Raw genomic sequence first — 12,367 nt, 5'->3', positions numbered from 1 at the left:
CTCGGCGAATACCATTTTAAACTTGACCTTTCATGAAAACATCTGCATGACACAGTGTCAGACAAAAAGAAAAAAAAATAAATAAAAGTAAAAAAAAAAAAAAAAATACAAGACAAAAACAAAAACAAAAAAAAACATCCATTTTGCGAACAAGTGTCCAGGAGGCCTGAGGTTCGATCCCCTATCGAGGCTGGCTGATTTTTTTAAAAAATGTATTGATGCTATATTTTTTTATCTTGTGCTAGTCGATAGTACGATTTTGAGACAGACTAGCGTCCTATCCAAGGAGTAGCAATCAATTTCTATTGTCTGTTTAACGCTATAGAAACGGGGATAAACTCCGGCTCCATGGGCCTGGTGGTTCTGATGGACGAGAATGTGAATAAAGAGACTTTTCCAAGGACTCAACTCTTCGCCGCTTAGAAGAGGACACGAACCTGGGACCTACCGTTCAGAAGGCGACTATCCTAGCACAAGATAAAAAAAATCTAACATCAATATATATATATATATATATATATATATATATATATATATATATATATATATATATATATATATATATATATATATATATTTTTTTTTTTTTTTTTTTTTTTTTTTTTTTTTTTTTTTTTTTTTTTTTAAGCAGCCGCCTCGACAGGAGAACCAACCTCAGGCCTCCTGAATACTCGTTCGGCAAGTGTTGGAAGAGAGAGAACGGATTTCAATTTTTTTTTTTTCTTTCTTTCTTCTTCTTTTTATAGGTCTTTTTAAAAGAATCTCTTGGTTCATTTTTCCCTATATTATTTTTTTCTTTTTATGGGTTTGATTCATTTGTTTTATTTATCTTTTCAATTTTGCTTGAATAACCTTGATACGTTTTGTGGTTTCACGAACATTATTGAGAGGGACACAGTTAAATATTTACAATCGAAATTACAAATTAACTTTTTTTTCTTTTTTTCTTTTTTTTTTTTTTTTTGCATTTAAAAAAATGGTTTTCGTACAAAATTAGAAGATCACGCAACTGAAGCTTGGAATCTAGAGTTGGAAATTTTCACCAAAAGAAGATGTTTATTATTGTGCGGCTATCTTGATCTTGTGCTAAGACACTCTCCTTCTGAACGGTAGGTCCCAGGTTCGTGTCCTATTCTAAGCGGCGAAGAGTTGAGTACTTAGAAAAGGCTCTTTACTCACATTCTCTCACACTATTGAATATTATAAAATGTATAGTAAAATAAAGGGAGTAAAAACTACTCTTATAAAAAAAAAAATACAAAACAAAATAAAAGACAGTTCGACCTTTGCCCTTCTTCTGGTAAACAAGAAAAAGAAATATGTTATATTACGTTATGTGCGGCTATGACGTGGTCTTGTCGTATGACACTCGCTTTCGGATCGAAAGGTCCTGGGTTCGGGTCCCCCCTCTGAGCGGCCCATAGTGGAGCATTGAAAAAAAAGGATCATTACTCACAATCTCTCACCGTACTCAGGCGTAAAATGAGCACCCGACGTCAAGTGGGTTGTCTCTGTCGGAAATAAAATTGTAATATCGCCTAAAAAGCGTCATGTTTTGTCCTACATGTTCAGTGTTTTTGTTTGCTAAGGACCCATTGTAAAGCGCTTTGAGCACGTTTAGAGGATATTGGGCTTTATAAGATAAAGCCAAGTGGTTTTGTTGTCTTTTTGTTTTTAGCAGCACGAAATATAATCTGATAAAAACTATAGAAGTAAGCCAGTAATTCGTGGATAGATCATACGGTAGAGTCACGATCTCCCCGGCCAGGCGGAGTTATCGTACCAGTAAGGTCGCGGGTTCGAGCCCCCATCGCCGCCGCAAAGTTTTTATACTCTGTTGTCTTCTGGCACTTTCTTACTCACTCCATTTCTTGTTAATAATAATAATAATTCTAATGCTGAAAAATTATATTATAGCGCTATAGCTCCCTTACATCATACTCTACGGGGGTGGAACAGGGTAATATTTTACCAAAACGCATAGCATCAATAGTTACCGGAATAGCAGTAGTAAGGGGTGTGTCTTTTTTACGAAACCCGCCGAAACCCAGTCCCAGGTTCACTCCCCAATGGTGTACACTTCCCTGAGTCTCAGGTTCACTCTCCACTCCTATCTACTTCCCATAACTTTGTCGGGTTTTGTCGGGTTTCGGCGGGTTTTGGCAGGTTTCGGCGGGTTTCAGCGGGTTTCGTAAAAAAGACACACCGGTAGTAAGCCTCGCAGTCCGAATGACGCTTGCTGGGAATTGTGTGTTTCAGTCATAGTCGATGAGTATAGATAGAATGCGCTTGGCCAAGGAGTTCACAACATTGCCATCCGGAAGTACAACGGACCAACACACAAACTCTGTGTAACCATGAACTTTTATTGTCTGGTTAATACAGTTTAGTGAGAACAACTCACAAACGCGGATGGCAAAAACAATAACAAAGGCCTGAGTGATGTCATCTGCATACTATCTATAGATAGAATGCGCTTGGCCAAGGAGTTCACAACATTGACATCCGGAAGTATAACGGACCAACACGCAAACTCTGTGTAACCATGAACTTTTATAGTCTGGTTAATACAGTTTAGTGAGATCAACTCACAAACGTGCATGGCAAAAACAATAACAAAGGCCTGAGTGACGTCATATTAGAACTATCTATAGCTTGCTTCTCTCTCCATCCATGTTGTTAATAAAAATTGTTTCCATTGGTCACGGTCCTGGGCCAGAGTTTTGAGGCTGTCGAGATCTTGTTGTGACTTTAGTAGTTTTAACTCACTCAATCCTGGAGATTTTTGCTACTTTTCATGATTGGAAAAAATGTATTAAAAATGAGCATGTGCATGGATAGTTTTATTAAACTACCATTAACATGTAAAAACTGAAAACATTAGCTTTGATACTACGACTATAATTTGTCTCAGAAAAATGTAATAAATAGACATGGGGTAAAAGTAACCCGGGTAAATTACGGATATAGTCGGTGTTAGGGTTGAGAGAGTAAACGGTTTAGCGGGCCGGCATTGGGGCTTTCAAGGACCAAATAAACGTCAACGAAAAGTGCAAAGATTATGTCCCGAGCCGACATCAAAATTTAACATGTAAGACGAGACATAGCGCTTTTAAGGCTATAATATACACGACTGTGGGTCCCCATAGCTCAGTTGGTAGAGCACTCGCTTCACAAGCAAAGGGACCAAGATCGATACCGAGTGCAGTCGACGAGATTTGTTTCTGAGACTCACCCCCCTCCCCCCCCCCCCCCCCTTACTGTCGAACCAGCAGTAATTGATTGGGTAGCGGGTTTCTTTTAGATCGGCGGAAGCACTTTGAAATAGACTAGCGTCCTATCCAAGGAGTAGCAAACAATTACTATTGTTTGTTTCACGCTATAGAAGCGGGGATAAACTCCGGCTCCATGGGCCTGGTGGATCTGAATGACTTCTTTTATATAATACTGTGAGAGAATGTGAGTAAAGAGACTGTTCCAAGAACTCAACTCTTCGCCGCTTAGAAGAGGACACGAACCTGGGATCTACCGTTCAGAAGGCGAGTATCCTAGCACAAGATAAAAAAATTCTAACATCAATTAAAACCAACCAGAGTGGTTACAGCAAACTGAAATGCGTCGAGCTGGAGGAAAGTATTATAAAAATCTAATACAATAAGGTACATAACTGCGTTAATAGATGAAAAGGTTCAAGTCAATTACTTATTATGTCCCTTGCCAACGGAGATCCAGTTCAGTTGATTATATGAGCCACGCTCCACAATCAAAGCGGCCTGTATCGATCCAAATTGAATTCAAGATATGTTTTTTCTGACAACGCCCCCACCCACCCCCTTTCCTCTTCCCTTTCTCGTCCGCCCTTCAGTGATTGAGTGGGTAGCTGAGTCTGTTAGATCTAGCGGAAAGACTTTCAGATGGACATGCGTTTTTATCTGAGGGCAGGGCACGCACAGCGTGTTAGCTTTGTCTAAGGGATATCAAAACACTTTGAGCCGATTCAAAAAATGTGAGTTCAATGTCATAAAGCGTACAAGTTAATCTATATATTACTTTTTCTTTTTCGTTTGACAAATAAATCTTGAATTAGGCCTTGACGCCTTTAACCCTCTCTTTACCACCAGCAGCAAATTCGTCACATTTGTTACGAAACAATAAAAAAAATAAAATAAATAAGCTTTTATATAGCGCAATATCCACTAAACGTGCTAAAAGCGCTTTACAAGGAGTCCCTGGTCAACAGCAACATTTAAAATGTAGGACGGGGCATGCCGCCTGTTAGGCGATATTACAATTTTTCGGACAAAGACAATGCTGTTAACGCCTAGGTACTCATTTTACACCTGAGTACGGTGAGAGAATGTGAGTAAAGAGCCTTTTCCAAGGACTCAACTATGCGCCGACGTGAGGCTAGCTCGAACCCAGGACCTTCCGATCCGAAAGCGAGCGTCATACCACTAGACCACATAGCCGCACACGAGAGTTTAAATAAATAGCATCAATAAATTCAATTTCCAGACCTAGTTAAACAAGAAATATTACTGTTTTGAGAATGTGCGTCCCAACGTCTACATATATGCAGGTCTGACATGCAAGCCCATTTATGGGCCTAGTTTAATAATCCTTCATCGGGGCTTGAAGCCCATAGGGCATCCACCAGACATCTCCATTTTTTTTTTTGCAGTCGGCTGCTTTTGCGGTGGTGGCTGTATTTCACTATCATGTTTGTATAGGTAGTATGCGCTAGGCTAAAAAGCTCACAAAATTGCCATCCGGTAGTATAACGGACCAACACACCAAACAATGTGTAACCTTGAACGTTTATAGTTTAGTGAAAATTACTCATAAACGAGGATGGCAAAAAGCAATAACAAAAACATGAGTGACGTCAACTTCATACTGTCTATAGATAGTATGCAGATGACGTCACTCAGGCCTTTGTTATGGTTTTTGCCATCCGCGTTTGTGAGTTGTTCTCACTAAACTGTATTAACCAGACTATAAAAGTTCATGGTTACACAGAGTTTGTGTTTTGGTCCGTTATACTTCCGGATGGCAATGTTGTGAACTCGTTGGCCAAGCGCATTCTATCTATAGATAGTATAAGCTCATAAGAGAAAGAGTTAAACAGAGAGAGAGAGAGAGAGAGAGAGAGAGAGAGAGAGAGAGAGAGGGGGGGGGAGGAAAAAGACATGGAAAGTGAGAGAGAAAAAGAGAAAGAGTGGAAAGAAAGATAGGAAAAGATAGAAAAAATATAGAAAGAGAGTAAAGAAACACACATAGCCATATATAGATAGACAGACAGACAGACACACACACACACACAGAGAGAGAGAGAGAGAGAGAGAGAGAGAGAGAGAGAGAGAGAGAGAGGGAGAGGGCAGAAAGATAGGAAAAGATAGAAAGAACATAGACAGAAAGAAGAAACAAACAGATAATATATATATATATATAAATAAATATAATATATATATATATATATATATATATATATATATATATATATATATATATGAGCCAAGGTCAAAAGGTGCCCGTCTGATACCAGTGTTAAGAAAATTTGATTTTTACTTAATTATGGGCTGTTTTCATTGGGGTAATGCTTGTAATCAATTGATAATATGAAGAAAAGATAAAATGAGATTCTGTTCAACAGAATATGAAATAAACAACTTGAAAGTGAAATTTGAATGCAGTTTGGCATGTATTTAAAACGAGGTCAACGCATCACCTTTATAGAAAGCATGTAGAAATTAAATGTGATGTTTTAGCTCACATGATTGAAATTTGCTAATGGTATAAAGTCAAAATTTACTTTTAAACGCAATTGCAGTATATTACATATCTGATTAAGTTTCATATAGAGTTCTTAAAAAGTTGGTATTGCTTGTGCCCTTTGGTGTCATCAAACAGAGCACAATACTAAGACTCGACATGAAACTTTAAAGCTCATATTTAATGGTTATAAAATGTTTTATTATGAGAAAAAAGCATAGATTTTCCTTCTGAACTCAATTCTTGGAGTAAATGTATTCCGTTTTGCTGATATTGAGGTTTATTGGTTTTGGTGTCATTTGTCACAAGCAGCACGGCATGCGTGAACACGTGGAAGTTTTTTTCGTTAAATGGCGATTCGCAATTTTGATCCACCCTTCTTACCAGCCTTTGAAGTGCAGCACTTTCAGTTGCCTTTCCAGCGTGGCTCCATGCAGAAAAGGTAAGTTGAACTTTGGTGTCATCGCTATTTTACATTGTCACAAGCAACACTTGATATTGGATATTACAAAGCGCCACCAACAAATTATGTTTTCATCTGTTATTCTATTTACAAATATGATATTATGACATCTCATCTGAGACTGTGCTTTTGACACAATTAATAATTTCCTTGTAATTCTAATTTTTTTATGTTTCAGGGTTGTATGAATCAAGAAAAAGACAAAACTCAAGCTTTTCACGAATCCAGATAAATAAAAGGGTTGTCAAGAAATTTGATTTGTTTTACTATTAACACACTAAATTACTACAAACAAGCAGATTTGAGCAGTAGGGTGATGTTATCGTCTGGTTACATGAATTCATTACCATAGCTGATATTTATCTAGAGTTTGTGTGACTTCTGGTACTTTTTGTGACCATTGGTGTCATTGGTTAAAATGTCACATTTGACACTTAAGTTTGAAGTTTCTAATGTATTTCTGTTATCATGTTCTTCAAAGCTCGAAATGTCATTGAATTCCATTTTAACAGACTGTATTACATTTGTTCAGTTGCTATTCTTGATTTATTGAGGCAAAATTGCGTTCTAGTGCCGATTTTGACCCAAGTAATAGCAACAATGGTATTACTAATATCTAAGTATATTTCCAATTTGAAAGTATTTAGTTTCTTAACATATTATTGAATTTCATTTTAGCATAATTGACTGTTGGCTTGGATGGTCATCTGATTTGCGGTTATTATGCTTTTTTGACTGAATATAATGATATAGTATGGACGAAAGTGTGATTTGGTGTTGCTTGTACATAAGTATCTTAAGTAATGGTGTCACCGGTCTTATGTCACAAGTCACATTCAGATGCTCTATTTTCTATGTATATTTCTATTTTTGAAGTCTTTTGTTTCTGAAATATTATTAAATTCCATATTTACCTGAGGTTATTACACTGGTTTGACTGAAATTAATGATATATTGTCGAAATTGCAATTTGGTATTGCTTGTGACATAAGTAATGGTGTCATCGGTCTAATGTCACAAGTGACACAATGTCGCTAAATAAGATATCGATGGCCAAACCTCTGAGGTAGCGTTTTTGCAAATCCGCCGATCTAACCTCTGATGTCAACTTCAGAGATAAGCGCGCCCTCTTATTCTTTAGTCTCAAGATGATCAAACCTCTGATGTTAGTTCAGAGTTCAAGGGAGACGGAGAAGTACTTTCAAGCAATCAAAAACACGTCATGTAAATGATGTATAGTTTGTTTTCGTGGATTATAAAGAATGATTGTGTTTTTAACTACAAAATCAATATTTCATTTTACTGTTAATAGGTTGTATTGACATTGGACTCTATAATTTTGAGCATCCATAAATATCACAGCTGCTAAATAATTGTCAATTTCTAAAGTCACGATGAGACTGAACTTCAAGCCTATTATCTCCCGGTTATGCTTTACTAGTAAATAATATAATGTACGAATTATGATTGGGTATTTAAAAAGATAATACGCCGATCACCTGTTCTCCCTATCTCTATAAATTTAAAATAACAAAGCTCGATCATGACAATCACCCTATTAAATTAAATCACGTCATCCCCATGACATGTCCACCTGATGCTATCCTGATATCATACCACCATGTAAACCCCACCCATCCTGTCCAACAAACAACAAAGATCTTTTGATTTATTTTTTTTTAAAGATAAAGAAAAAGCTAAACAAACAATAACAAACAAACAAACAAGCAAACAAAAACATAGTTATCGATAAGTATATTACCGTTTGCGTCTTTAACGCATTTTCTTCCACTTCTAGGCGTTTTCCTCTTAGATCTTGTACTGACTGGTAGAATTGTTTGGTGTTGGATTGTTTTAGTCTTTCAGTTCTGTGACATTCATGTTCAATATGATCTTCCTTTGCTCTCGTACACTCACGTTTATAATCTTATTAGCTTCTTTATATTCATTGCTGTTGCGTTCTAGTTTTCGTCTTTCATTCATCAGTTTCAAGATCTTGTCATCCATCCACTTTATGTTTTGGTTCTCTTGCAGATTCTGTGGTGCAGTTCGATACTTGATTCCAGTACTCATCGATGTTTATATCTGAGGTCAAGTTTTCACTTTTTTTCTTTCACGCATTCTTTGTAATCATTTTTTTATTTTATGGATAATTCTCAATAGATCTAATTGCAGTTTTGGTTCCACTTTCTTTTTCTTTATTTGTTTAAGTTTTATTTTTAGCGTGGCCTTGACAGGTCTGTGGTCACTATTACAATCTGCGCTTGGAATAGTTGCGTACCATATTTCTGAATCGATGTTGGACCAGAATAAAGTCTATCAGATTTCTATAAAGGCCACCTGGGCATATCCATGTCCACTTCTTTCTATCGTGGTTTTTAAACCATGTATTGACAATAGTAAGGTTTTCCAATCTGCACGAGTCGACAAGTCTTTTCCCTCTATCATTTTTGGTACCAAGTCCGTGGGGCCAACGATATTTTCAACTCTCTCGTTACCAACCTTTGCATTGAAATCACCAATTATTAAACGAATTTCATCTGATTTACATTGTTTTAATGCTTGTTCCATATCTTGATAGAATGTCTCAATTGTGTTTTTGTCACTGTCTCATGCCGGGGCGTATATTTGAATAATATTAACATTAAACGGGTTTCCTTTCAACTTTAGTAAAATAACTCTTTCTGAGATTGCAACATGATCTAAATAGCACTTTGATGTTGATTTGTCTAAAAGAATTCCAACTCCTTTTTCATGATATATATATATATATGTGTGTGTGTGTGTGTGTGTGTGTGTGTGTGTGTGTGTGTGTGTTGTATATACATTGAAAAATCTTGAACAAACTAAGGGAAATAACAATTTTATCTTAATCTTTAAAGTTTATTTAATTTTTAAAAAATTTAATTTGCATCTCCTACATCCGTATGATGATGATGATGATGATGATGATGATGATGATGATGATGATGATGATGATGATGATGATGATGATAATGATGATAATGATGATGATGATTGCCATGCAATACAAAGTATTAAGAAACGTGTTGCAGCTCTCCTCTATCTCAAAACCCGTTGTTCAAACCTCGGAAGTGACATCGGATGATTGATCGCCGTGAAAACGCCGGGGCGCGAAACTCTGATGTCGACATCAGAGCTTTGATCAATGGATTCACGAAAACGCTACTTTAGAGGTTTGATCATCAGACCATTGATACGCTTTGGTCACATTATTTCCCAACATTTTATTCCAAAAGTTACTGAACATTGCTGGTAAAAAGCATATGCAATATTGTTGTTGTTGTTAATGTACAATCATCTTTATGAAATAATATATTTGCATTCTATGTTGCTTGTGACCGATGACACCAAAAAGCAACATTTTCTCCAATAGTTGGTAACACTATTGTAGTATGATTGTTGTTGATTGTGTCTTTTTGTTTATAACTTACTAAATAAAGTTTGATACTTAACAAAAATCATTTATTGGTTATTGCGCTTTTTGTCTCATTTTGGTGTCACCGGTCACAGGTGACACCAGCAACCAAAAGGCATTGTTGATGTTATTATGCTGCGTTTGACCGTAATGTTATTTAAAGGGCCTTTGATTCATGAAGTACAGGGTTTTTGCTACATATATAGAAACATAAATGGACTATTATGTCACTTTTATTTTGAGAAAAAAAATTGGCACCTTTTGACCTTGGCTCATATATATATATATATATATATATATATATATATATATATATATATATATATATAAGAGAGAGAGAGAGAGAGAGAGAGAGAGAGAGAGAGAGAGAGACGTATAACGACCAGGACACAGTTACTGATGGAGGAAAAGAGTCAATTTCCCCGTGTCCAAATCGAATCAGCATCAGTCCCTCCACTGTTACAATGACGAGCTAGATTCATTTCATCCTCTCATCCTACGGGAGATAGACAGATACCTTACCAGAGCTGCAAACTTAAAATGTCAAAAATTCGTAAGTAAGTTTCCAAGGGAAAAAAAAAAAAGAAAAATTCACAATAAATGTGACCCCTCGTGTCAAAACGGTATTAAGTCGGGATGATTAAGATGCTGAAAATGGAATTTGTAGCCAGAAATATCATGCTTAATTTGAGTTTATATGCTTTATAGAAGAGAAGGAATATCATATTTTACTGTGCTAATAAATACCAACGTTTCATATTTTTGACCAGTTTAACTATAATTTGACTTATTAGCATCTGGTCCATCCCGACATAATACCGTTTTGAGACTTTGGGTTACAAATAGCATTACAAATCAAGTAATAAAGGGCAAAAGGATATCAATATTAGAAATAAGTAACGATGTTGGTATTGGGTCAAGAATGCAAGAACCCTTTGGAGGTAGGTGACGATTTGATTATTTCTTTGACTTCATCCTCTGTAACAGGAGTGAATGAAGAAAACAAGGCATCGCCTTCCGATGTCTTAAAGTCATGTGTTCCGTATGAATTGCTATCTAGTTTCTTTCTAATTGAAGCTACCTTTTCCCGAAAGAAATTTCCGAAAAGTTCAGGAATATCTCTCTGGAACCGACGTAGGATATTATGTTGATTTAGAATTTGTAGTAGACTTTCCAGTCAATGAGTTGGTGATCGATAGTATTCCAATTTTTAACGCGCAACTGTGATTTAAATTAAATACTATTTTTTTAAAATATACACACTGGAGACTAAAGACCAGAGGTATAATCTATCTCAATTTATCAAATCAATATATAAAGGGTCGCTATTAATTCTTAATTCTTAATTATTAATTTTACATTTTTAATGCATCTACATATAAATTCAAATCAGGAGTCATAGGGAGGACATATTTCACTTTGTAAATTTTATATATATATATATATATATATATATATATATATATATATAATATATATATATAAAATATATATATATATATATATACATTGTCGCTATAAGTTCTCAACTTTATATTTATACCTTTTTATGCATGCCACGTCTGTAAACGAATTCCCATTTGTTTTGGATGAATAAAGTATATTTATATGTATGTATGTATGAACAATAATAATAATAATAATAATAATAATAATAATAATAATAATAATAATAATAATAATAATAATAATAATAATAATAATAATAATAATAATATAAACAACAACAACAAAAACAATCAAATGGTTGGATCAGAATCCAGTCACGTGATGGATGCGATGCCTCTTGTGAAATAGAGACTGGATTAGATCAATGGTCTCTCCGATTTATCACTGTCAAATATCTCCTCAATTTCTTCTAGAACTGTCTTTAACCAATTTTTCATTGTCATTTTCAGGTACTAATAAATTCTATTCTTCTCCGACATTATTTAGTTTCTGGCGACGTGCACTTATTTTCAGGTCTGATAACCCAATTCCTTATGGGCTCATTATTGTAATGGAAATCTCAAAGAATGAAGCAAAATAGTGTCCCTTACAACAATGTTAAACTCGGCCCATAAGTGGATTCGGATGTCAGACCTGCATATATGTACACGCCGGTTTGTGGGTTTTCTTTATGGTATGACAAACCCTTTCGGACCGATAGATCTTGGTTCGAGTCACGATCTGAAAGGCGCAAGGTTGAGTTCTTGGGAAAGGTTAATTATTTGCATTATTTCACCATGCTTTGAAGGTCTCGATAGCTAGAGCACTCGCTTCACACGCAAAGGGTCAAAGATTTAACTCGGGTGCAGTCAAGATTTTTTATGACCCCCCCCCCCCCCACCGGCCCACCTAACAGTGAATGGGTAGCTGAGTCGGTTAGATTTAGCGGAAAGTACTTTGCGATAGACTGACGTCCTATCAAAAGGATAGCAAGCAATTGATATTGTCCGTTTCACGCTATAGAAACCGGGATAAACTCCGGCTCCATGCGCCTAATGGCTCTGAAGGACTACATTTATTTTTCACCATACTTAATTAGAGAATGAGTATCAGGCAAAATGTGTAATATCGCTTTGAAGGTGTCATGTCTTGTGCTACATGTGCGGCTATGTGGTCTTGTGGTATGACACTCGCTTTCGGATCGGAATGTCCTGGGTTTGAGATTCGCTCGTCGCATAGTTGGGTCATTGGAAAAGGCTCTTTAC

The sequence above is a fragment of the Berghia stephanieae genome, chromosome 10 (genome assembly GCF_034508935.2).
Source record: "Berghia stephanieae isolate SIO BIC M18660-M18661 chromosome 10, UCSD_Bste_1.3, whole genome shotgun sequence".
In the NCBI taxonomy this organism is placed as follows: domain Eukaryota; kingdom Metazoa; phylum Mollusca; class Gastropoda; order Nudibranchia; family Aeolidiidae; genus Berghia; species Berghia stephanieae.
The sequence above is the reverse complement of the archived record's forward strand: the minus strand, read 5'-3'. Positions refer to the sequence as shown.